General features: G+C 40.1%; 1 long non-coding RNA gene across 1 annotated transcript; it reads right to left on the bottom strand.

Moving 5' to 3' along the window:
* Positions 1-23515, bottom strand: LOC140732828 (uncharacterized). The gene is made up of 4 exons (XR_012100154.1): positions 23393-23515; positions 17000-17113; positions 14136-14189; positions 1-128 (listed from the first exon to the last, which is right to left on the bottom strand). It is a non-coding gene; the product is annotated as an uncharacterized lncRNA (long non-coding RNA).
* Positions 23516-23865: the final 350 nt, after the last annotated feature.

Raw genomic sequence — 23865 nt, 5'->3', positions numbered from 1 at the left:
TAGATTAGAAAATCAAGAGTACAGGAGTTCATCATTTAGCGTATGAGAGGTCAATTCAAGAGTCTGATAGTAATGGGATGAAGTTGTCCTTGAGACCGATGACATGTACTCTCAGACTTATTTACTTTCTGTCAGACAGAAGAGGGAAAAACAAAGAATAATCAGGTTAGGAAGGGTTCTTGATCATACATAAATACCCCCAAGCTTGTTTCTTATAAAAGAATAAAATTACATTAATTCATACTCCCAATACAATATCCTTTAGTCTATCTTTACTCATTGCTTAACAAAGAAGTTTCTCTAGACTCGAAAGAACTCACAAATTAGGCAACTATTCAGCCACATTCTATGTCAAGGAAATATATGCTCATTTGTTCATTACAGGAATGACAATCTAAAATATAAGTTGATTACTATTACTAATGACCATCACTATTGGTTGTTTCAAAGATACATTTATTATCAAAGTATGAATCCATATACAACTCTGAGAATTAGTCCTCTCCAGATAGCTATGAAACAAAGAAAGAACCTGAAAGTCATTCAGAGAGGAACATCAAATCCACCCCCACACACAAAAAAGAATGGTGTCCCAAACATCAACCCCCAAACACTTTACCCCTGCACAAAACGCAGTAAGAACATTGATCCCCAACCCCCGGGCAAAACGGAACAAGAACATTGACCCCAAAACTCCCCTCTCTGCACAAAACAGAACAAGAACATCGACTCCAAAACAACCCCTCCCTCACAAAAAAGCAAACAGAACACAACAGAAACATCAACCCCCAACCCTCCTCCCCTTACACAACAAAATGGAAAAGGGACAGGTGAAAAAACACAGAATATATAATCCATAACTCTGCAAAAATACACAGATAATAGTGAATTGTGTTTTGAAACACTGTGGAGCCTTTGGTGATGATGCACCAGGAGTTTGGTTATTTGGACCTAGCAAATATTAGGGAATAATGATATTTTTCTAAGTGAATATTTTGTGACTTGGAAAGGAACTAGCAAATAGTGACAATTCCAAACACCTGCTATCCTTATTCTTTTAAGTGGTGAAAGTCATGGGTTTTGGGAGGTGGTATTAAAGAAGATTTGGCAACTTGTTGCATTGTATCCTCCAGATGGAATACTTACCAGGCACAGAACACCAAGGATAGAGAGAGTGAATATTTAGAATAGTGGATGGGCATTAACAAAGCCAGTGGATGAAGACTATATTGGAAATAAAAAAAATAATAAGCAGTGGTGCAGAAGGTAGTGCTGCTGCCACACAACTTTAGTGACCCACATTCAATGGTGACCTCGGGTGCTGCTGTGTGGAGTTAGTACCTTTTCCATACAACCATATGGTTTTTCCCCATTGCTCTGGTTTACTCCCACAAATAACAGATGTTCTACCTGCTATGTCAAATGGCCACTGTCAATTGTAACACACAGAGAAAATGCTGGTGGAACACAGTAGGCCAGGCAGCATCTATAGGAAGAAGTACAGTCGACATTTCAGGCCGAGACCCTTCGTCAAGACCGAAATGTCAACAGTACTTCTTCCTGTCGATGCTGCCTGGCCTGCTGCGTTCCACCAGCATTTTGTGTGTGTTGCTTGAATTTCCAGCATCTGCAGATTTCCTCGTGCACTGTCGATTGTAAAGTAGGTGGGGGAAGTTAATGAGCATGTATGAGAGAATGGGTCATGAGAGATTAAATGGGGAAGGGGTGATGCGATTATTCTGAGAGCCTTCTACACCTTAGGAAAGTGTTAAGAAATATGAATCCTGTACATGTGCTCAATATCAATAATTGTTAGTTGATTTCACCAGGTTAATATTGGTAAAATGAAGGAGTCAAAAGAGATATGAGAGTAATATTTCAGATTTCTGTCCAATTTGCTGCACTTTTATTCCCTCTTTCTACTGCTTCTGTGAAACTTTCACAAGAGCACACAAGCCATTTATACCTGCTTATATCTACTGCAGTGTGTTTCTTTAATCAAAGTCGATAATGAAGGGAAGAAATCCACCTATGTGATTTTGCATTCAGTGTCTGGCTAAACATGCATATGCTCGTGATACACAGTCTGTAATAACCCTGTAGTACCTTAGCCGTGATGAGATTGAAACACCACATTCTATAGTACTTCCTGGTGGAGCCGATAAAAAGATAGAGAAAATAGAAATGGTAAACAAAAAGGAGACAGACAAAACAGCACTTGTGAAGTCACTTATCTGACGAGAACAAATAACACACTCCAAATGATTCTCAAGCTGCACTATTGGATGGATTCACTAATCACATTCCCTTTAGAAGTACAGAAAAATGTCAGTCCACCTTAGTCAGTTTCAACAAAAGTAAGGAACTTCTAAAATTATTTCTGTTTAATATGATCTAATAGACGGTGATTGTTATTGACATTTACAATGTGTACAGTCCCTTGTAACAGGTATAAACATTAAAATCATGCATTAATGAAATCAGGCAAATTGGCACAGGTTGCTATCAGACTCCCTTCAAATGCCATAGTCTACAAATTATCTGCAATCTTAACTTTTCTTAAGCTGTCTTTCTGTTTCCATTCTTTCCAGTGAACCCTCAGCCCTTACAAAATTACACCCCCTCCAATTTCCATCCCTTCAATTGAATTTGTTGTCAACTCCCAAATCAGTATTAATGCCTCATCCACCATCTTTCTTGATTTCAAAAGCAAACCTTCTGATGGTTTTCTCCACCGTTTATGGATTTCAGGAAATTATTCATTCAACTTCTGAAGAGAATCAAAGTTACTCAGAATATCCTCTGTAATCAGTGCACCATTCATCTGTATCTCCTTCTGGAGAGAACCAAGGTACATCCACTACCTTTAAGCAATGTTTCATACAGTCAAACAAACCACAGCCTCAGTTACCTTCAATCTGTTGTTCACCTGAGGAGGGCTGCCATTATGAAAAGTTCCATCCTTTCTATCCAGTCAAAGTCAGACTATTTCCAGCAATGACTTCAGAATCAGGTTTAATATCAGCAGCATATGTCATGAAATTTATTAACTGTGCAGCAGTCAATGCAATACATGAAATATATAGGAAAAAAAACAGTAAGTGTATATATGTATATTAAATAGTGAAATTAAGATAAGTAGTGCAAAAACAGATGTTTGAAAAAAAGTAGTGAGTTACTGTTCATGGGTTCATTGTCCATTTAGAAAATGGATGGCAGAGGGGAGAAAGCTGTACCTGAATCACTGAGTGTGTAAATGTTCAGGACTATGACCAAATTAATCTGCTGTTGACATTTATCAAAACTTTGAGAAATGTGCTTGTCATTTTTTATTTAATATTATGGATTTCACAATGTTCTTCAGTCAGCCTCTATAAAGTTCTACAATGGCGTTTATTGAAGCCTGCCAAGGTGAGTCTAATTTTTATAGACTTCTCTAACCTTTCTCTTGAAACATTTTAACAATTGTTTCAACAACCTAAAATTAACACACAATTTATAATATCTTATTGTTCAGACTATTTTAAACTAGAAGTTTGAATGTGCTGATAAACAATGCAAAATGGACACAAGAATAGCTCCTTCACCTGAATAGAGAGGTCTAGAATGGCTAGGACCTTGGCCTTATCAGAACATCCAAATGAGTATCAACAGGCTGACAAAGGGTCTCGGCCCCAAACGTCAACAGTGCTTCTCCCTATAGATGCTGCTTGACCTGCTGTGTTCCACCAGCACTTTGTGTGTGTTGTTTGAATTTCCAGCATCTGCAGATTTCCTCGTGTTTGCTCTTTAAAATCAACAGGCTGTTTGCTATAGAATAAGATTAAAATTTTAAGTATCATCAATACCTACCGCAGTCCACAAGTAAGCTATTACAAGGAATGGGAGAATGACATTGGTGCCCTTGATTAGAATAGAGGTCTGACTGGGAAGAAGGGTGCCTATGATCAGGAAGAAGTCTATAAAAAGACAGGACTGTGTAGAACGTTAGCAATGGTTGGGATGAGGGGATGAGAATATTGTTATGTCTGGAACTAGGAGGAGGACCAATGATGCTTGGGACTGAGCTGGGCAAATAGTGCTAATTAGCACTGGGAGGATGAAAAAGTAATGGTTTATATAGGTCGGGGGCTGGTCAAACCAATAAAAAGATGATCAATACTTGGTATAGAGAAGGAGGGAGTTACAATACCATTTGGCAGGATTGTGGGGTGGGGGTTGATTAGCATTAACTGGAAACAAGATAAGGGTAGTAATAGTCAGGATTGTGAGAACAGATATTTAGGTATTGGGGCCCAAGTATAGTATTGGCCAAGATCTTCAAAGGGGGTGGGGTTATTGTGAGAATTAATCATAGTGGTAATGGGATTATGGATCAAAAGTGTCATTATATTTCATGAAAAGAGTATATCCTAGTCAGTCCTGGTGAAGGGCTTTGGCCCAAAACATCGATCATAGATGCTGCCTGACCTGCTGAGTTTCTCCAGCATTTTGTATTTGTTGCTCAATGCATTCAGATTTGAGTAATTTAGTGAAGCCTGCTAGTCACTCTTAAACAATAATCAAGATGCTGGTGGAACTCTGTGGGTCAGATAGCATCTTTGAAGGAAATGGACAGCCAACGTTTCAGGTCCAGATCTTTCATCTGGATATCTAGATGAAGGGTCTCTACCTGAAATGCCAGGTATCCGTTTCCCTTCACAGATGCCTGCCTCATCCACTGAGTTCCTCCTCCATCTTGTTTGTTGCTCCAGATTCCAGCATCTGTTTTACTTGTGTCTCCAGTCACTCTTAAACATAGAACAAAAGCCAATAACCTGAACATCTGTGTAGTATATAGAATCAAAGAAAGTTCCAGGAAATGATGCGATTATCTCACAATGTCAATCCAATGCATGGCATGTACACAAAGTGGCCAAGAAGAAGCAGCCATTGCATTTGGCTTGGAATATCATCACGTATTGGATTATGGAATAGATGGCTTTGTGGCTAAGTTTGCTGATGATGCAAAGATAGGTGGAGGGGGCGGTAGTCCTGAGGAAACAGAGTCTGCAGAGAGACTGGGATAGATTGGGGGAATGGGCAAAGAAGTGGCAAATGAATTACAGTGTCGGAAAGTGTACGGTCATGCACTTTGGAAGAAGAAATAAACGGGCAGACTATTATTTAAATAGGAAGAGAATTCAAAGTTCTGAGATGCAACAGGACTTGGGAGTCCTCATGCAGGATACCCTTATGGCTAACCTCCTGGTTGAGTCGGTGGTGAAGAAGGCAAATACAATGTTGGCATTCATTTCTAGAGGAATAGAGTATAGGAGCAGGGATGTGATGTTGAGGCTCTATAAGGCACTGGTAAGACCTCACTTGGAATACTGTGTGCAGTTTTGGGCTCCTTATTTAAGAAAGGATGTGCTGACATTGGAGAGAATTCAGAGAAGATTCACTAGAATGATTCCGGGAATGAGAGGGCAGTGGAGGCCAAGTCATTGGGTGTATTAAGGCAGAGATTGATAGGTATCTGAGTAGTCAGGTATTCAAAGGTTATGGTGAGAAGGCGGGGGAATGGGACTAAAGGGGAGATTGGATCAGCTCATGATGAAATGGCGGAGCAGACTGGATGGGCCGAATGGCCGACTTCTGCTCCTTTGTCTTATGGTATTTCCTGAAAATTATCACCAGCCCTTCGGAACTCCATATGCATCTAACAGTAAACGCCATAAAGTTAGATTACATGAAAGAAGACAAAGAGAATATCTGTGGTCTCATTCCTTGCCTCTTTGCCTCTGACAAACTACCACCAATGTGCCACCTGTGGAATAAGAGGAACTTCACCAATGGTAGACCACCAACAAGAGTGTTTACCATGCCATCCCACACCCGCATATTGACAAGTCTGATCACATGGCTATACTTCTACAGGAAGAGACTGAGGACCACAGCACCAATGGTGAGGACTGTAAAAGTATAATCAAGAAAGGCAGATAAGTACTTATAGGACTGCTTTGAATCAGTGGAATGGACCATATTCAGGGATTCATATTTGGATCTGAATGAATATACCATAGTCATCACCAATTTCATCAAGACTTGTGGATGAGTGTGTGCCTTTATGACCATACCAGACATACCCAAACCAGAAGTCATGAATTCACAGTCTGCTGTGGGCTGGATCTGTGGTGTTCAAGACCAGTGATCTAGAACTCCACAAGAGGTCCAGGCACGACCTACAAAAAGCTATCATAAGAGTTAAAAAAATAGGGACACATGTGCAAGTCCCTGCAGCATCTGATGATCCTATGATATATGTCTCAGAGGACAATGTCAGAACATCTTTCAAGAGGGTGAAAAGAGTCAGGCCCTGATGATATACCTGGTAGGGTTCTGAAAACCTATGCCAACCAACCAGTGAATGTGTTCAAGAACATCTTCAACCTCTCACTGCTACAGATAAAAGTACCCACCTGCTTCAAAAGGGCATTGATCATACACATGTCCAAGAAGAAAAGGGTTGCAGACTCATCCAACTCCATCATGGGCACTAGTCTCCCCACCAACAAGGTCACCTTCAAAAGGCAGTGCCTCAAGAAAGTGGCATCCATCATTAAGGATCCTCAACATCTCGTACATGCCTTCTTATCACGACCATCATGGACAAGGTACAGTAGCCTGAAGATGCACACTCTGTGTTTTAGAAGCAGCTTCATCCCTTCTGCCATCAGATTTCTGAATGGTCCATGAATCATGAGCCAAGGGTTGTTCTCTCTTTTTTAACAATTTATTTTTTTTAATATATTTCTGATTTTTTCAATATGTTTCTTTTATCGCATTGCATTGTACTGCTGCCCCAGTGCAACAAATTTTACAATGTATATCCATGATAATAAATCTGAAACTGATTTTGATTCTATATTTGACTTCAGTACTAATAAGGAATATGGGAAGGATAATTTCAAATATTTGTGAAGTTAGGTGCATAATATCAATTCAAAGATGATGTCCCTCTTTTTAAACATTGTCAGAATTACAAACGCCCCCCAGCCCCAACCATAAAGAGAATCAGAATCAGGTTTAATATCACTGGCATAGAGTACATCATGAAATTTGTTATTTTGTGGCAGCAGTACATTGCTATACAGAATAACAAAAGATTATAAATTACAGTAAGTATATATAGTACTGTGCAAAAGTCTTAGGCACATATGTATAGCTAGCATGTCTAAGACTTTTTGCACAGTACTGTATTTGATAGTGTGGAATGAAGATAGTCTTTTTCAATCTGGTGGGAGCAAAGTATGTTGGGAATGGCAAGGGTGGAGCACCATTGGAGGGGTGTGGAACAGGTGGTAGAGAAGGAGTGCCAGGGACAGGGGTGGCATGGGTACAAACACACCCAGCCCTGAGTCACCATAGGTCATTTGATTCAAAACAATTGGTTTATTGATCATTACAAAATGTCTTTCTGGTGCTTCACACTCCTACCCTCTCCCTTCCGCTTTTCCCAACCATGATTCCCCTCTCCCTACCCCCTTCCTACTCTCAGTCCCCAACAGAGACCTATTTCAGAATCAAGTTTATCATCACTCACATATGTCATGATATTTTTTGCATGGCAGCAGCAGTACAGTGCAATACATATAATTACTGCAATACTACGTAAATGTACTGTAAATCTCGTTTGTGTGTGGATGCTGTATGATGTGTTGCCCAGTTACAAATCCAAACCACAAAATATCAGACAGTACACCGTATGCAATTAAACAACTAAACTTTATAAATCTTAATCTGACTATAGGGTTAGTAAAGAAAATAAAAAGGTAAAGGGCCATTTTGATGAAACTGTCTAAAGTGCACGTTGGAGCTCACAGAATCGTCCATTCATCCCCCATCGACCTCCTCCGAGTATCGCTGACTGTCAGACCCTCACTCTGAGTGCATTCTGTCCACTGGTCTACCAACTCTTTCCACAAAGCTGGGTGGCAGTGTGAAATATGAAGAGGATGCTAGGAGATTGCAGGGTGACTTGGACAGGTTGGGTGAGTGGGCAGATGCAGTTTAATGAGGATAAATGTGAGGTTATCCACTTTGGTGGCAAGAACAGGAAAGCAGATTACTATCTGAATGGTGTCAAGATAGGAAAAGGGGAAGTACAATGAGATCTAGGTGTCCTTGTTCATCAGTCACTGAAAGTAAGCATGCAGGTATAGCAGGCAGTGAAGAAAGCTAATGGTATGTTGGCCTTCATATAAGGGGAGCTGAGTATAGGAGTAAAGAGGTCCTTCTGCAGCTGTACAGGGCCCTGGTGAGACCCCACCTGGAGTATCGTGTTCAGTTTTGGTCTCCAAATTTGAGGAAGGACATTCTTGCTATTGAGGGAGTGCAGCGTAGGTTCACGAGGTTAATTCCCAGGATGGTGGGACTGTCATATGTTGAAAGATTGGAGTGACTGGGCTTGTATACACTGGAAATTAGAAGGATGAGAGGGGATCTGATTGAAGCATACGATTATTAAGGGATTGGACACGCTAGAGGCAGGAAAAATGTTCCCAATGTTGGGGGAGTCCAGAACCAGAGGCCACAGTTTAAGAATAAGGGATAGGCCATTTAGAATGGAGTTGAGGAAAAACTTTTTCACCCAGAGAGTTGTGGATCTATGGAATGCTCTGCCTCAGAAGGCAGTGAAGGCCAGTTCTCTGGATGCTTTCAAGAAAGAGTTAGATAGAGCTCTTACAGATAGCGGAGTCAAGGGATATGGGGGGAAGGCAGGAACGGGGTACTGATTGTGGATGATTAGTCATGATCACATTGAATGGCAGTGCTGGCTCAAAGGGCCGAATGGCCTACTCCTGCATCTATTGTCTATAGTCATTCATATCTTCTCTCTTCATCTCTCGCCGACAAAAGACCATGAAATCCCTGCTCCCAGACCCACAAGAAAGAACAACATACCTCTCATTGGCTAGTACACACACACACCCCTATTATATGCAAAAGTCTGAGGCATATATAGATTTGTCTAAGACTTTTGCACAATAGAGTCAATACTATATATAGTATATAATAATACTTAAATAAGTAGTGCAAAAAGAGAGGAATACATAATGAGGTAGTGTTCATTAGTTCATTGTCCATTCAGAAATCTGATGGCGGAGGGGAAGAAGCTATTCCTGAAACATTGAGAGAGTATCTTCAGACTCCTGTGCCTCCTCCTTGATGGTAGCAATGTGAAGAGGACAAGTCCTGGGTGATGGTGGAACCTAAAATGTTAGATGCCACCTTTTTGCATCGCCCTTTGAAGGTGTCCTCGATACTGGTGAGGCTATTGCTAATGATGGAGTTGGCTGAGTTTACAAATTTCTACATCTTTTCCCAATCCTGTGCAGTGGCCCCTCCATACAAGATGGTGATACAAGTTAGAATGCTTTCCATGGTATACCCACAGGAATTTGTAATTGTCATTGGTGACACACTGAGTGACATACTACCTCACCACCTAGCTCACAAGCTGAAAATTTTGATATGCCATGCCTATTTTTCTAGCTAGTGCTAGAAATTTCCCCCAGATCATAAGATGCAGTAATTTTCAGTATCTTTGATCTCTGTAGAAATCTTCAATTAGCAAAAGAAAAACTTCAGAATTTAATTATTTCATACTCTTTTTGAATATAGAGTTAATTTCCTTTTTAATCTAGATTGCCTTGCACAGCACAAAGCTAATTTCATTTTCTACTGTATATAAAACTTAGAAAATGCCTAAGTTAGGATGATCAGGATGTTTTCAAAATTACTTCTTTTTAATGATCCTTCAAGCACTTTAAAATTTAAATATTGCACTTCCAATAGATTCCCTTCAGATTCCCATGAAAAGCAATCACAGATGCCTACACCTGAACCACTTTTATTGAGCAAACACGAAGAAATCTGCAGATGCTGGAAATTCAAACAACAACACACACAAAATGCTGGTGGAACACAGCAGGCCAGGCAGCATCTATAAGGAGAAGCACTGTCGACGTTTCGGGCCAAGACCCTTCGTCAGGACTAACTGAAAGGAAAGATGGTAAGAGATTTGAAAGTAGTGGTGGGAGGGGGAAATGCGAAATGATAGGAGAAGACCGGAGGGGATGGGATGAAGCTAAGAGCTGGAAAGGTGATTGGCGAAAGTGATACAGAGCTGGAGAAGGGAAAGGATCATGGGACGGGAGGCCTTGGGAGAAAGAAAGGGGGAGGGGGGAGCACCAGAGGGAGATGGAGAACAGACAGAGTGATGGGCAGAGAGAGAGAAAAAAAAGCAAACAACTAAATATGTCAGGGGTGGGTTAAGAAGGGGAGGAGGGGCATTAACGGAAGTTAGAGAAGTCAATGTTCATGCCATCAAGTTGGAGGCTTTTATTGATCTTGTGCACTTTTTTGTTTCAATTAAGTATGAAACTCTACCTCCCAGCTCATGAACTTCACTAATATTTAGCCTAAGTGTCTTATTTTATCAATTTTACTTCAAGAAGCAAAACAAATTGAGTCAATTAACCCAAGCACTATCAGCATATGCAAAATCATATTTATTTGTTAAACAAATGGATCTCATGCTCTGTTACTGAATATTAACTATTTTTCTAGAAACAGAAAATCAAGTATTAATAATCATCATGATATTAGTGGAAAGGCATTTAACCTAAATATTCATAAAGCATATTTAAGTAGTAGAACATCAATTTTTTTCATAAATAATAACTATTGATTCTATAGTAGCACTGACAGAGGAAATTCAGCAACAATTCCTTATTATGACAGATACAGTTTCATAACTGCCTGTATTTAATGTAGCTTTCTTCTATTCTGTCTTTCTACAAATCAATGGCGCTAACAACCTAATGTAAAATCTTAATGTTATTGAATGCCTTCAATTATTGCTATGATGTAGATAAATCTCAAAGCACACAATATTCTTTGAAGATCTATTACGTTATGCATCTGCACAACTTCTCAAAGTTGTCAGCAAGCTCACATCAAGATTATTTGCTTTTGAAGGCAGCGAGCACCACCAAGATTTTTGAGGACTTTCTCCATTCAGTATCAACAGTCCCAAAAATAATTTGATTCACAACACAGGAGACCTTATCTTGTATTATTGGTATGCTGATTATTATATTCTCAGATTCCTTTATGGCTTGAGATAAGGTGAAATATTATATTTTACATTGATATTTCTTAACTGTGCTGCACAAAAAGTACATCTGATTACAAGTGATAATGAGTGGGGAAAATATATTGCTAGACAGTATATGTTTATAGATTTTTCATTCAGTAGTAATTATCTAATTTCTCTATTTTTTTTAGTAATAACTATTAAATCAAGTTGGTAGACCACTAATAACAAAACACATTATTGCAAAAAGGACACAAGTAAATCATAAGAGGAGCTCCAAAAGGCTAAAGCCTAAAAATAAATAATTGAAATACGAATTGGAAACTGATGATAAAATAAATTATTTTGGTTTACCTGTGATCTTGTGCTGTTCTTCCTATAAAATTTAGATCCTGCAGTTTAAAATTAATAATTTTTATAGGATTGTCCAACTTTAAATTGGAAATGGCCAATCTACAAGTAATAAGATTAGGATTCTAATAGATGGTTATACACTATGCTATGTTTTCAAACAATACTCTTATTCCTATTTCCTCTCATAAATATCTGTTATTATTATTGTCAAAATTATCCAAGTCTAGAGCATTTCAGTTTTTATTATTTTGTGTATTTTGTTGCTCATTATTTTTAAGAATCTCACAGTCTCTTAATTTAACCATGTTTTAAAATTAAAAAACTCATAACCAAAATTTAATATTTAAAAGCTAACATATTGCGATTAAAATTTTACTTCAAGCACGACACGTTTGCTTTTTACTGAAGCACAAAACATGTAATACTGCATTAGCTTTTCAATACTTATTCTATTCAAATTTTCATTCCATTTTTCTACTACTAAAGAATCAATGAAGAGAGAAATCTATGGCACAATATAATCAAACAAGAATCACGGCCCATTTAACTGGGTTGCCAATTTCCCATCAATTTTTTGAAACTGCCCAAGACAAAGTTTTTGTCCCCAAAATGCCTACAGATGTTCTACATAGAGAATAATGTCCAAAGTAGTCAATAAGGATCAATGTACCAGACAAATAATCACTTAACATTATCAGTAATACTATTTAGTAAAATTCAGCAGTGCCTTGATCAAGTTTCCCAGTAAGCTGAGACACATATTCTAAAAATGGACAGTACCTGTTCAAATTTTCTGAGTTCAACGTAGTTACTGAGAATACACAAGACGCACAAAACTGAGAAGTTCATTTTGTTTGTTTGTGAAGATAGCTTTATGAATGGGTCCTTCACAAAAGACTATAGAAATTTTGTGAAGATTTTGAAATTGGCATAAAATAATGAATGCATTTATGATTTATGGTAGGCCTACCCAGCACAATTTGGACTTCTGTAATTGAAATAAATTGTTTGACCTATCATTCTTGCGTAAGGTGCAGTGGAAGAAAGGATGCAATTATCTCAAAATTATATTCATTATTGCTGTATTTTTCAGTTCCATATGATTGAATTTTAGTGTTTTTATGAGTTAATAATTAATGCACAAATGTTTTGCACAAATTGCACAGACTGTAAAATTTGATACCCAAGAATTGTATGATGCATGGGATATAAATCAGTAACCATCATCCATTGTGAAATTTTGCAACTCAAATTGGGTCATATTTTACGTCCTTTGCAAGATCATTGGAGACTTATGGAGAGTATTCTTTTTTTAGCACACTCTCTGCACTCCTCAGTAGTGTAGCAGTTAGCATAATGCTATTATACTGCCAGTGATCACCGATTAGGAGTCAATTCCCGCCGCTGTCTTTAATGAATTTGTACATTCTCCCTATGACCTCACGGGTTTCCTCCAGCTGCTCTGGGTTCTTCCCACATTCCAATGATAGCACAGTTAGGGGTCATAAATTGTGGGCATGCTATGTTGGCACTGGAAGCGTGGCAACACTTGCGGGCTACATTTCACTGTATGGTCCAATATTTCGATGTATGGGCAACACACAAAACTAATCTTTTTTATTCTTTTAAAGCTACTGAGCTACTTCATATATAATTCCGTAGTTTGCTCTGGGGACAGCTGCTGGACATTTAAAAGGCTACTACTAGATAGCAGAGGAACCTTGGGGGACATATGACACTGTTTTTTCCATTTATTACCACTTGCCCTGGATGCTCTGTGATGGTCACACTTGTATTACAGTAGTTGGAGCTGGCTGAATTCATGTGGTGCTTCAGAATCCCCTCAGGAACTCTGAACTCTAAATCAATCAGAATGACTAACTCACTTTGAACACCTTTATGTCAGACAGTACGAAAAACTATCCTGGTGTTTAATGCCCTATATCCAGAGCATTTCCTTACTCTTTATTCTTAGACAGTCTACATTGTTTGCCAGAATTTCAGTTGCCACTCAGTGTAGAAAGGTAAGTTTTTGAGGAGAGGGAAATTGCTTTACTTTTTAGCCTCTCCTGTCTAAGCTCTTGATAATTTCAACAGAGCATCTTTGTAACCATTGCTACTGGACTACTAGCAGTCTTGTGGAAAATGTCATTAGGGTCCTCAAAATATAATTCCAGTGCTCATACAGCACCAGGGACTTCATACATTAGTCTTCAGAAACTGTAGATAATGGGCTGTATCCCAAATAAACTCTCATGCTTAGGTTGATGAAGTGAGAGGTGAAAAACAGGCAGAGCAGGTAATAAAGGTAAATAATGGAAGCAAATGATGATAAAGGGAAACACCCTCTTGATGTGCTGTCAAAATTTCTCTTATTGCCTGAAGATTCTTTTCAGAGCCATGTTCTATGGACTTTAAGCCCAGTGAGAGGAAACGGCAGGTCACCATCTAGTTTTGCTATTATTTGTCACTCTGGGAGGAGTCTCACATTTCAACCACAGTGGAGTTCACCCGTGGTCTCTTCAGAAAATTGTAAGCAAAGACTGCAGCCAAAGATGCAACAAGCTTATGTGACATCTGACTGAGTTTCATTAAAGAGCATCAGTACTGAGCTCTGACGGTTTCACTTTTTACCTACCTTTCAAGGGATTCTCTGCCTTAACCAGCCAGTATGTTCCAATCATCTGAATTTCTGAAAGGCCCAACAAAATATGTGTTCAAGAGGATTTCTGAGCACACCCAAAGAAATCACATAATTCTATCATGCATTTAATTAAGGTTCTTCATGAATATGAACACAGACTAAAGTCTCCACATCTTATACTTGATTATCATCACTACAATTTTCTATCGTTGTTTGGGGCAAGAGAAGGCTTTAAATTCTCTGACACTCTCAACTGAATCACAACAAATTCAGAGCTGGATTACAACACTATTTGTCCAACTTCTAAAGGAAACTCTTGGTGGAAAAATCAGCACATTAGAAGACAGAAAAAGTCTTTAATCTTGTCAAAGAACTGTTTTGATATAGGGCATTAAACACCAAGTCACAAAGGCGGTGCTTTGGGAGGACCAGGCGTTACCTTTAACCTGGGTAAGGAATAGTGCAATCATTGGACACCCCAAAACACCATTATAGTCAGCTTCCCAATGCAATGCCATCTCTGGGACCTGTCTGTATCTGTATTATTTTACGTTCAAGATCTGAAGACAAAGCTGCGTCTAGAAAGGATCCTTATGGAGGAATCCAGTCAATCACATTCATTTTTCTCTCTCCAAAGGCCAAATGGTGTGTAAGACTGTTCCTGACATGCGCTCCGCAGAGAAGACACTTGAGGTATTCCTTCACTAGCCAGGCACACTGCAGTATTTTGATTATTTTGCCATCTTCCAAGTTAACTGTAGTGTGGCTCCCCACCAGCACCAAGGGCTACCAGAAGGTAAGTTGCTTAAAATTTGGGAAACCCCTGAGGAAGCCTGTTTTTGCCGGGAACCGTGGGCCTGTCTCCCTGCAGTAGCCGGTTGACTGCTGCCTCGTTCACACTGCCTCCTTTCCTCGCTACTGTTCCTGTCCTTCCTCCTTTACAAAGGATTTGCCCACTGAAAATATCATTCCACATGTAATTTTTGAAAAACATTTGGAAAGAGTCCAGCTAAATATGAAACAGTTGGAAAAAGTCAGGGAGAGACTCAACCAAACACTAAGTATACTATAAAGAACTTTAAAGTATTCTGACACATCAGTACTAATTTCTGGAGCTGTGGAACCGAAGTAATAATATAGTACTCTAACATGATACAAGTCAATAATTAGAAAGGAATGATTTATCTACTATTTTAGTCTTCTCTAGACTTCAGAAATTGCATTAAGAAACAAAAGACTATTTATTCCAATGGAAATATTGCATTAGATTATCCCATAAGCACAAAATATTATTTGTAGATTTACATTGAATAATGTAACTGGGACGTTGAGTGCACTTTTCGTTGACATGTTTAGCAACTATGCAAGACTGGGCAGAGCAGGTGTTCATTTCAAATTTCATATGGCACTCCATCTAGTGATCCAACTGAGAACTGATTAAAGGCAGCCATGGGAACTAAGTTTGGGTGCCAGATTTAGAAGAACAGACTGCTACCTATCCTATTTGTTCAAAAAGAGGCTGTGTTTTCAGCACAGTTAGCAATGCAATCCGGAAACATACATTTCAAAATATAGATCTTTCTTACGTAAACATACTGAATTCAGAGCTTGCTTCAGCAAAGATGCCTTTCAAAAGAACCATGTGTGGGCAGATAATATTTTCCACGCATCCCAAGTTGTCTAGGCGTGTTTCACACAACACCAATTGCAGTAAGTATACAGTATTTTTGACTTTTCAACAAATAGCAGGAATTCGAAAATTAGATAATGGCAATGCAGGTAGAACTTCAGCCAAATATTTGGTACAAATGGCACAGATACTTAAGCATAAAATAAAACAAATTTTACAGCATATTCCTTATGTTTCCTATGTTATCTGGACAAAGGGCGAGTGCAGAATGAATGGAAAATTACCCTATTTAGTATCCAAAACATCAAATTTGATGAGCTTGCCTTAGGAACCCCAGAAACTTTTACCTTTTCAGTAAAATGACCCGACTGGGCATGAGGAAATAATCACATTCTTGCATTTGATGTCTCTTTGTATTACATTTAATCTCAAATCTGAGGGCAATCTTGTCATGTTGATTTTCATCTACAAGAAATAGATTTAGAATTGCTTAATCTATTGTTGCTTGGAAACCTTAACAGAGGTTCATACCATCTGTGTACGTTGGTTCAAGCCCAGATCCTTGTGGTGAAGTGGCAGTGTTCGAACGCGTTGTGTCAACTATGCATACCCCTCCTCCTGTGATTCCTTAAGCTGACTGCTTAAAAGTAATCATTTTAAAATGCTGTTTAGTTTAATATTATTCATATGATTAATCTTATTTCTTTTCTTTTAGGATGTGGGCATTGCTGCAAGACCATAAAGACACCATTCCTAATTGCTCTTAAAATGGAGCTGGCAAGCCACCTTCCCAAACCATTGCAGTCCTTCTGTTGATAGTTATTCTCAGTCTAGCTGGGTAAGAATTTCTATGACCTAGATCAGACCTAGATGACAAAAGAGTATTAATATATTTCCAATCGTGAGCGATGTATTTCTTGGAGGGCAACCTGCTTTAAGTGGTGCTAATGTACACTTGCTACCCTAGTCTCTCCTGCAGGTAGAGGTCATTGATGTAGTATGTTAGTATATCTTTAAGGACCAACTGTACTGTGTGGAAGAACCTTCAAATGCTTTTGCTTGGAAACTTCAATAAAGATATTTTTTTGGGTTAGGCTATGACTGTCATTTGTCTTAGTTAACAGCAGCACTAAAGACCCTACAGATATTACTTAGGAAATACATTCAGTATGTTGCTGTGTGGGGGAATAGCAGAGTAATAACCAACTATAAATTTAACAGTACTCACCAGGAAATGACACTGATTATGGAAGGCTGTAGATATGATGAATATGCCAGCAAACTTTGGAGATACAACCAGTTTCAACCATTTGCTCGGTATGTGGAATGGAGTTAGATGTTCCTAAGCACGAACAATATTATTAAGGACTTGGGGCAGAACAGAGAGCAGAGCAACATGGCCGTATGCAAAGAAGGAAAAGCAGTATCATTTCTTGTAAAAGGACCAGAAGAATAAAACACATTGGAAATAAAAGCAGTACCAGGCTACCTGCCCTGCCATTCAAAGTCAAAGTGCATTCATTATCAAATTCTGTACAATATATACAACCTTGAGATTCATCTCCTTACAGGCAGCCGCAAAACAAAAAAAGCCAATATAACCCTTTAAAAAAGACCATCGGACACCCAATGTGCGGAAAAACAAATAGTGCAGAAGATAAGAGTAGGCAAATAACATTCAGAACTGAAGTCCACGAAAGTGAGTGCACAACCACAAAGCCAATCCAGGAACCTGTTAGTTGCAGACCACAGCTTCAGTGCAGCACAGAGCAGAGAGCTGAACATGGGGCTTGTCTCTCTCTCCTCCAGCCCCAACATCCTGACCTTTGCAATTCAGTCCAGTGCTAAATCAATCGAACTGTGGACTGTTCCTCACTCTAAGACCTAGGCCCTGTCACTTCCATACACTCTCAGGCCTGGGCCCCTTCGACACAATTTAGCCCATACCGGACCTTTCCAGCCGGCACTTAAATCAAACCTCGGGTTGTTCCTTACTCTTAGACCCAGGACCCACCGCCTTGACTCTGCCTCACCTCACTCTGTTCTGCTGCATCGAGTCGCCTATAAGTCCACTCCAGCAATGGCCAAACATTGGCTCATTCCCTGCTCTTGGTCCTGGGCCTTCCTGACATGGCTGATCTACCCCAGGCCTCTGTACCAGAACTTGCAAAATTTATGTACTTCCACTGTAAACATTCTCTGAGGCAGAGAGTTCCGGAGATTCAGCACACTGCAAAAAGAAATTTCTACATTCTTTTGTTTGAAATGACTGGCTTCTTATATTGGAATAATGTCCCCTGATGATAACAACGGCCTAGTTTTCTTTGTGGCCCAGTCACGTGGACTCTACACAGTGAGCTTGGTGGGTGTGATAAACTATGTATACCTGTCTGGACACGCCCCTCTGCTGACTGCTCCTGTGGCTCATCCCACAGACCCCTGTATAAAGGCGATTGGGGCACTGCTCCTCCCTCAGACTTTGACATGTCGTGCTCCCTTTTCACTGTTAATAAAAGCCTATCGTTCACTTCCAGTCTCCTAGAGTTATTGATGGTGCATCAGTGGGAAACCTGTGGATCATGTGAGTGTCTATGCTGGGAGGGTAGAAGGTCATGCAGGTACTTCTTCAACCAGAGAGCGGTGAATCTGTGGAATTTGTTGCCATAGGCAACTGTGGTGACCAAGTCACTGGGTGTATTTAAGTTAGAGGTTGATTAGTCAGTGCATGGAGATATATGGGGAGAAGGCAAGAGATGGGGGTTGAGATGGGAAACGGATCAGCCATTATGAAATGATAGAGCAGGCTCAATGTGCCAAATGGCCTAATTCTGCTCCTATATCCTATGGCCTTATGGTACCATAGGTGAAACCTGTTGCCATATTGCTTCAGTATGATTATTTAAGGTGGTTCATGTTACAAACTAAACACAGAACTTAGAACAGTACAGCACAGTACAGGCCTTTTGGCCCACGATTTGAACAAACGTTTAAACCTAATGTAAGATCAACCTAACACTTCCGGCCCAAATAACCTTCCATTTTTCTGTCATCCACATGGCTTTTTGGGATATTTTGCATGGAACCTAGAGGACCTAGAGAATGACAGATCGCTAACTATATCAGTATAGTTAGCGATCCCCATTTGCCTCAAGTGCAAGACAGCATTGTTTGGAACAATCCTGTTGGGTTACCTTATGAATGAATCAGGTAACAAGGAGGTAGAAATGAAGATGTTCCACATTACAGTACTTCCATGTTTTTGTACAAACAGAAAATAGGACCATTTGGCCCATCAACTCTATTCCAGCTCACAGAAAACTCACATTTCCCCAATATGTCATTTTACCTGTAACCTGTTCTCTCTATATTCCTACCAGCTCACCCAGAATCTGTGCTTCACCTACACACTGTGGACAATTTACAGTGGCCAATTAACTAACCAACTCACATTTCATTAGGATGAAGTGAAAGCTGAAGCACCTAGGGAGAAAAACACACAATCACAGGGAGAATTTGTGAACACCGCAAGCAGCAGTCTTGACTGAACCCAGTTTACTGGAGCTATAAGCTGAGGTATTGTACTGCTCCATGAACCGTGAGTAGTGTTTATTACCAAATGCTGGCTTATTGATTAAAAGAGTGATGATACACGATGAGATTTACAGGAAGGTGCTTCCTGCTTGGCATTGCTGCCTGCTGCACCTCCAACAATGTCCTTAAGTCAGCTACAGGGTCATGAGCAGGGACCACCATTCATTGATGTTTCGCTCCCTTAGCCCTGGTACATCTGCTGGTGGTGAAGCAGTGGCAGGGATGTCTCCCTGCCATCCCCTGCAGCTTCCAATGGGGGTTAGTCAATCCCCCAATTTCTGTCCTTCCGCCACAGCCAAAAACTGCCCTTTTCTGCCTCCTCAGCCAACTCTCCATTGGCCCTCCTGAGCACTGCTCCAGTCACTGCCATATCATGGAGTAATCTTGTCGTCGATGCGCCAATGAGGCTCTGGCATCCTACCTCCACGGGGCAAATGATGGAGCTCCAACCAACTTCCTTACACTCGGCTGCCAGGTCTGAGTACTTCAGCCTCTTCCGCCCATGGGCAGCCTCCACTCCTTCCTCCGAGGGGATGGTTATCTCAATGAGGAGGACTGTCCTGATGGCTGTGGACCACAGTACTATGTGTGGGCAGAGAGAAGTGGTGGTGATTTTTGTGGGGAACTGTAGCCATCTGCTGAGATCTGCCCTCATGTGGAGAGGAGTCCTGAAGGAGCTCTTGGGTGGGTGCATTAAATGGGATGTGTGTCTAAGTTTGTCTGTTATAGGCCAGCATGTGTATTGTAAGTACCTCTACTACTTTCAATTAAGGCAGGCAAAATGATGCTAGGCACCAATGCAGAGGAGACTCCAGTTTATGGGAGTTAAACAGATGCACTACCAGTGAGGGTAGCTGAAGTTTAAGGTGTCACCTTACCAATGAATTAGCTTTTTCACCATATGGAGTTACTCGAAAATCTGGAAGGAAGGCAGTTCGGTAAAGAGTATGTGTGCTGTGATAATTTTGACCAGAATGAGACACCACCAGTTTGTAATTCTTGGAAAGTTGCTGACTAACTGCAGAATCCGCAAACAAATTCCTGCAGTCAGGTGACATTGATTAGAATTAGCAAAGATGGTACAGTGAGCTTGTGTGTTCTGGAGATGAGCTCAGTGTCAAAAACTAATCTTCCCTTCCAGAATTGCTGAACGTCCTGCAGCAAGTGCAGAATGAGTCGGATATTTTGCCAGAGGACCGCATTTTATTATGGAAGAAGTCCAAAAGCTCCGAAAGATCCTCTGAAGCATGGACTTACTTATTAGTGTCAGCCTAGTACAGCAGTATGACAAAGCAGCATTAAACAGACATATCAGAGTTGAAAACCTTGGTAATACAGTAATCTAAAAAGGCAAAGTAAATTTGTAACTTCAAATGTCACAGCAGGAAAGAGGCAAGTTCCTCTACCTAAAGTGAGTTAGAGAAGACTTAAGATTCAAGACCTTGTAAGTACTACATTGGATGGCTAAGAACAATATTAGAGACTGTTGCAGGGCATGCAGTTTGGTAGGCTAATTGATTGCTGTAAAATGCCCCTAGTGTGTAGGTGAGTTTATGGGAAGAAGGGAAAAATAAAATGTGATCTGTGTAGGAATAGTGTAAATGGGAATATGAATGTCAGCTTGGACTCAGTGGACAAGAAAAGGGGCCTGTTTCCTTGGTGTATGATTCTAATTGAGTTCATACTATCCAGTAGTGTACCCAATACATTGTGTAATTGTAACTATTGTTGTTACTGATATGTCTTGTTGGACTCTGAATAAAACTTTGTAAGGATAGCACAGGCAAGTTACACCAGGAAGAAGGTGTTTGCAATATGTAATATGGTGTTTTCAAAGTCATGGAGGCAATTACGATGAGACAGCAATTGCAAGGCTGAATATGAAACTGGATGTGTTTGCTGTCTATCTGGGGAAGTGATCCACTAGACTGGAGGTGGGGGCATGCATGGTAGCATAGTGATTAGCACAATCTCTTCACAGCGCTAGCTATCATCGATTGGGGTTCGATTCCCACCACTGTCTATAAGGAGTTTGTACGTTCTCCCTGTGAAGGTGTGGGTTTCCTGCAGTTCCTCCAGTTTCCTCCTACATACCAAATATGGTTAGAGTTAGTAAGTTGTGAGCATGCTGTGTTGACACCAGAAGTGTGGCAACATTTGCGCAGTACTCACTGATTTGACTTGCTGCAATGTATTTCAAAGCATGCTTTGATGTACATGTGACAAATAAAGCTAATCTTCATCTTTAGAGTTACCAGTGTCTGGAATGGATACCAGACGGGTTAAGTGCAGACTCCAATGAAGAATTCAATGAATAAAGAAATCAGGACATTGAGCAAATTCATAACTGTCTGTACTTATGATAGTACATTAGTACAAATAGTTAACCAAATGTATGAGCTGGAGGTCAAGGGGAACACATCAGTTTATGAAATGCATTTCCCGGAACTGCTTAAAAAGCAAAATAAAACATAGTTCTATCCAACAATTGACTGTAAAACACAAAGTACGTTTATAGAAATTCTTTGGGAATTTCATTACAAACACTACACAGGGAGGAGGAGGAGGAGGAGGAGGTGTGAACAAACAGGGCTGCACTTGCAAGAATCTGTAAACTTGCAACGGAAGCTTCAGGAGCAAATTAACATGCCGGAGAGGTTCAAGCACTAAAGGGTGATGGCCTGAGATGAGTAACATCTTTTAATGAGACCATTTGCCAATTGGAGTCAAAAATAACCACAGCCCTAAATTTGTTTCTGTCTGGTTCTATAGAGAATGTTGACAGCATCACTCAGTTTATAGTTCATGACTGTAATAAAGAGATGACTGTTGCCTAAAGCAAACACATTTGTCAGTTTCTTATGGATATCCAGAAGCAGACTAATAATCCAATAGAATTCCACTGACTCCAGGACTCCACCAACTTAAAGAAGCATTGACAGTATACATCATTCTGCAAGATTCAAGATTGTTTAATGTACTTTCCAGCACACAAGTGTAAAGGAGAACAAAATAGTTGTTACTCCGGATCCAATGCAGCACAAAAAAAATCACAATAAAACAAGGAACACAACAATAATAAAAACAGAATAGTTATAAATACATGAGCTAGCTAATATTCATAGATTGATTGTATGTCCATAAAGTGACACCAAGCACAGGAGTATTTGTACAGGAAGTGATAAAGTAGTTGTGGTGGGGGTGTGGAGGAGTGTTTTAGTTGGTCAGCCTTACTGATTGGGGAAAGTACCGGTAACTGTTTTTGAGTCTGGTGGTCCTGGTGTGGATGCTAGGTAGCCTCCTCTCTGAGGGAAGTGGGACAAATAGTCCATAAGCAGGGTGGGTTGATCCATGATGTCACTGGCCCTTTTCTGGCACCTTTCCGGGTATATGTCCTAGATGGCAGGTAGGCTGGTCCTGGTGATGCATTGGGCAGTTTTGACTACCCATTCTAGAACCTTCCTGTCTGCTGCAATGCATTTTCCATATTGTGAGGTGATGCAGCTTGTTAAGATGCTCTCCACTGCACATCTGTAGAATGACATGCGTATGGATGTACATGATCCTGCTCTCTTCAGCCTCCTCAGAATGTGATGAGCTTTCCTGATTGTGTAGAATGTGTTCAGGGAACATGAGAGGTTGTGTGAGATGTGCACTCCCAGGAGTTTGAAACTACTTACAGTTTCCACAGCAGTGTCGCCAATGTAGAGAGGTGTGAGTGATGCAAGAGCTCCAATTTTCACTCCATGCATGATTGCTTTCATGAATTGTGACCACTCTATGAATGTAAAATATGTACACGATCACCGGTAGGACTTCAGTCTTTTATACTGCATCAACCATCCAACCTTTCATTGCCCGCCCCAGACCAGCATGGTTTAAGCCTGGCAGCATTGAACCTGCTCTCAGCTGTGGAACTCTGCTCTAATCAATCAACACCCTTACCAAGCAGACCATCGGCAAATTCAGATACGAGGCAGATCATAAACAAAGTCCAACAATACTGGACTTCTCATTTGGTTTCCCTTACCTGTGTGACTTGGCACTGCACATAATGAATGGAGTTGATAACACTCCACAGCTCAGCCGTATAGCTCGGTCTTTTTTCAATGAGAAGGGTTAACCAGGAAGCAGATTTCCTCAAATTCACCATCATTCTGAGGGATTACCAGCCTCAGAATACAGTATATGTTTCTTACTAAGGTTCGAGAGCAGGGCTAAAAGATAAAAAAAATTATAATAGACTTTGTCTTCCCTTCAACCGGTAAAACAATATTTTACATGAGGAATATATGATTTTATTTTCTCTGATGTTTGCCATTTCTTTAACACAATTAAGCATTTCCTTTTATTCTTTTCAATCTCAATCCTCAAAGATCCTCAAAGATCTGAAGGATCTTTTGTTTAGCAGTTTGGAAGGGTCCTTGATAAAGTGATGTTACAATTGTTGTTTAGGGCTCACTTGGAGTATTATGTGCAGTCTGCTCACCACACCATAGGAAG

The sequence above is a fragment of the Hemitrygon akajei genome, chromosome 9 (assembly GCF_048418815.1).
Source record: "Hemitrygon akajei chromosome 9, sHemAka1.3, whole genome shotgun sequence".
In the NCBI taxonomy this organism is placed as follows: Eukaryota; Metazoa; Chordata; class Chondrichthyes; order Myliobatiformes; family Dasyatidae; genus Hemitrygon; species Hemitrygon akajei.
Note: the sequence above shows the minus strand (reverse complement) of the source record. Positions and strands in the feature narration are given on the sequence as shown.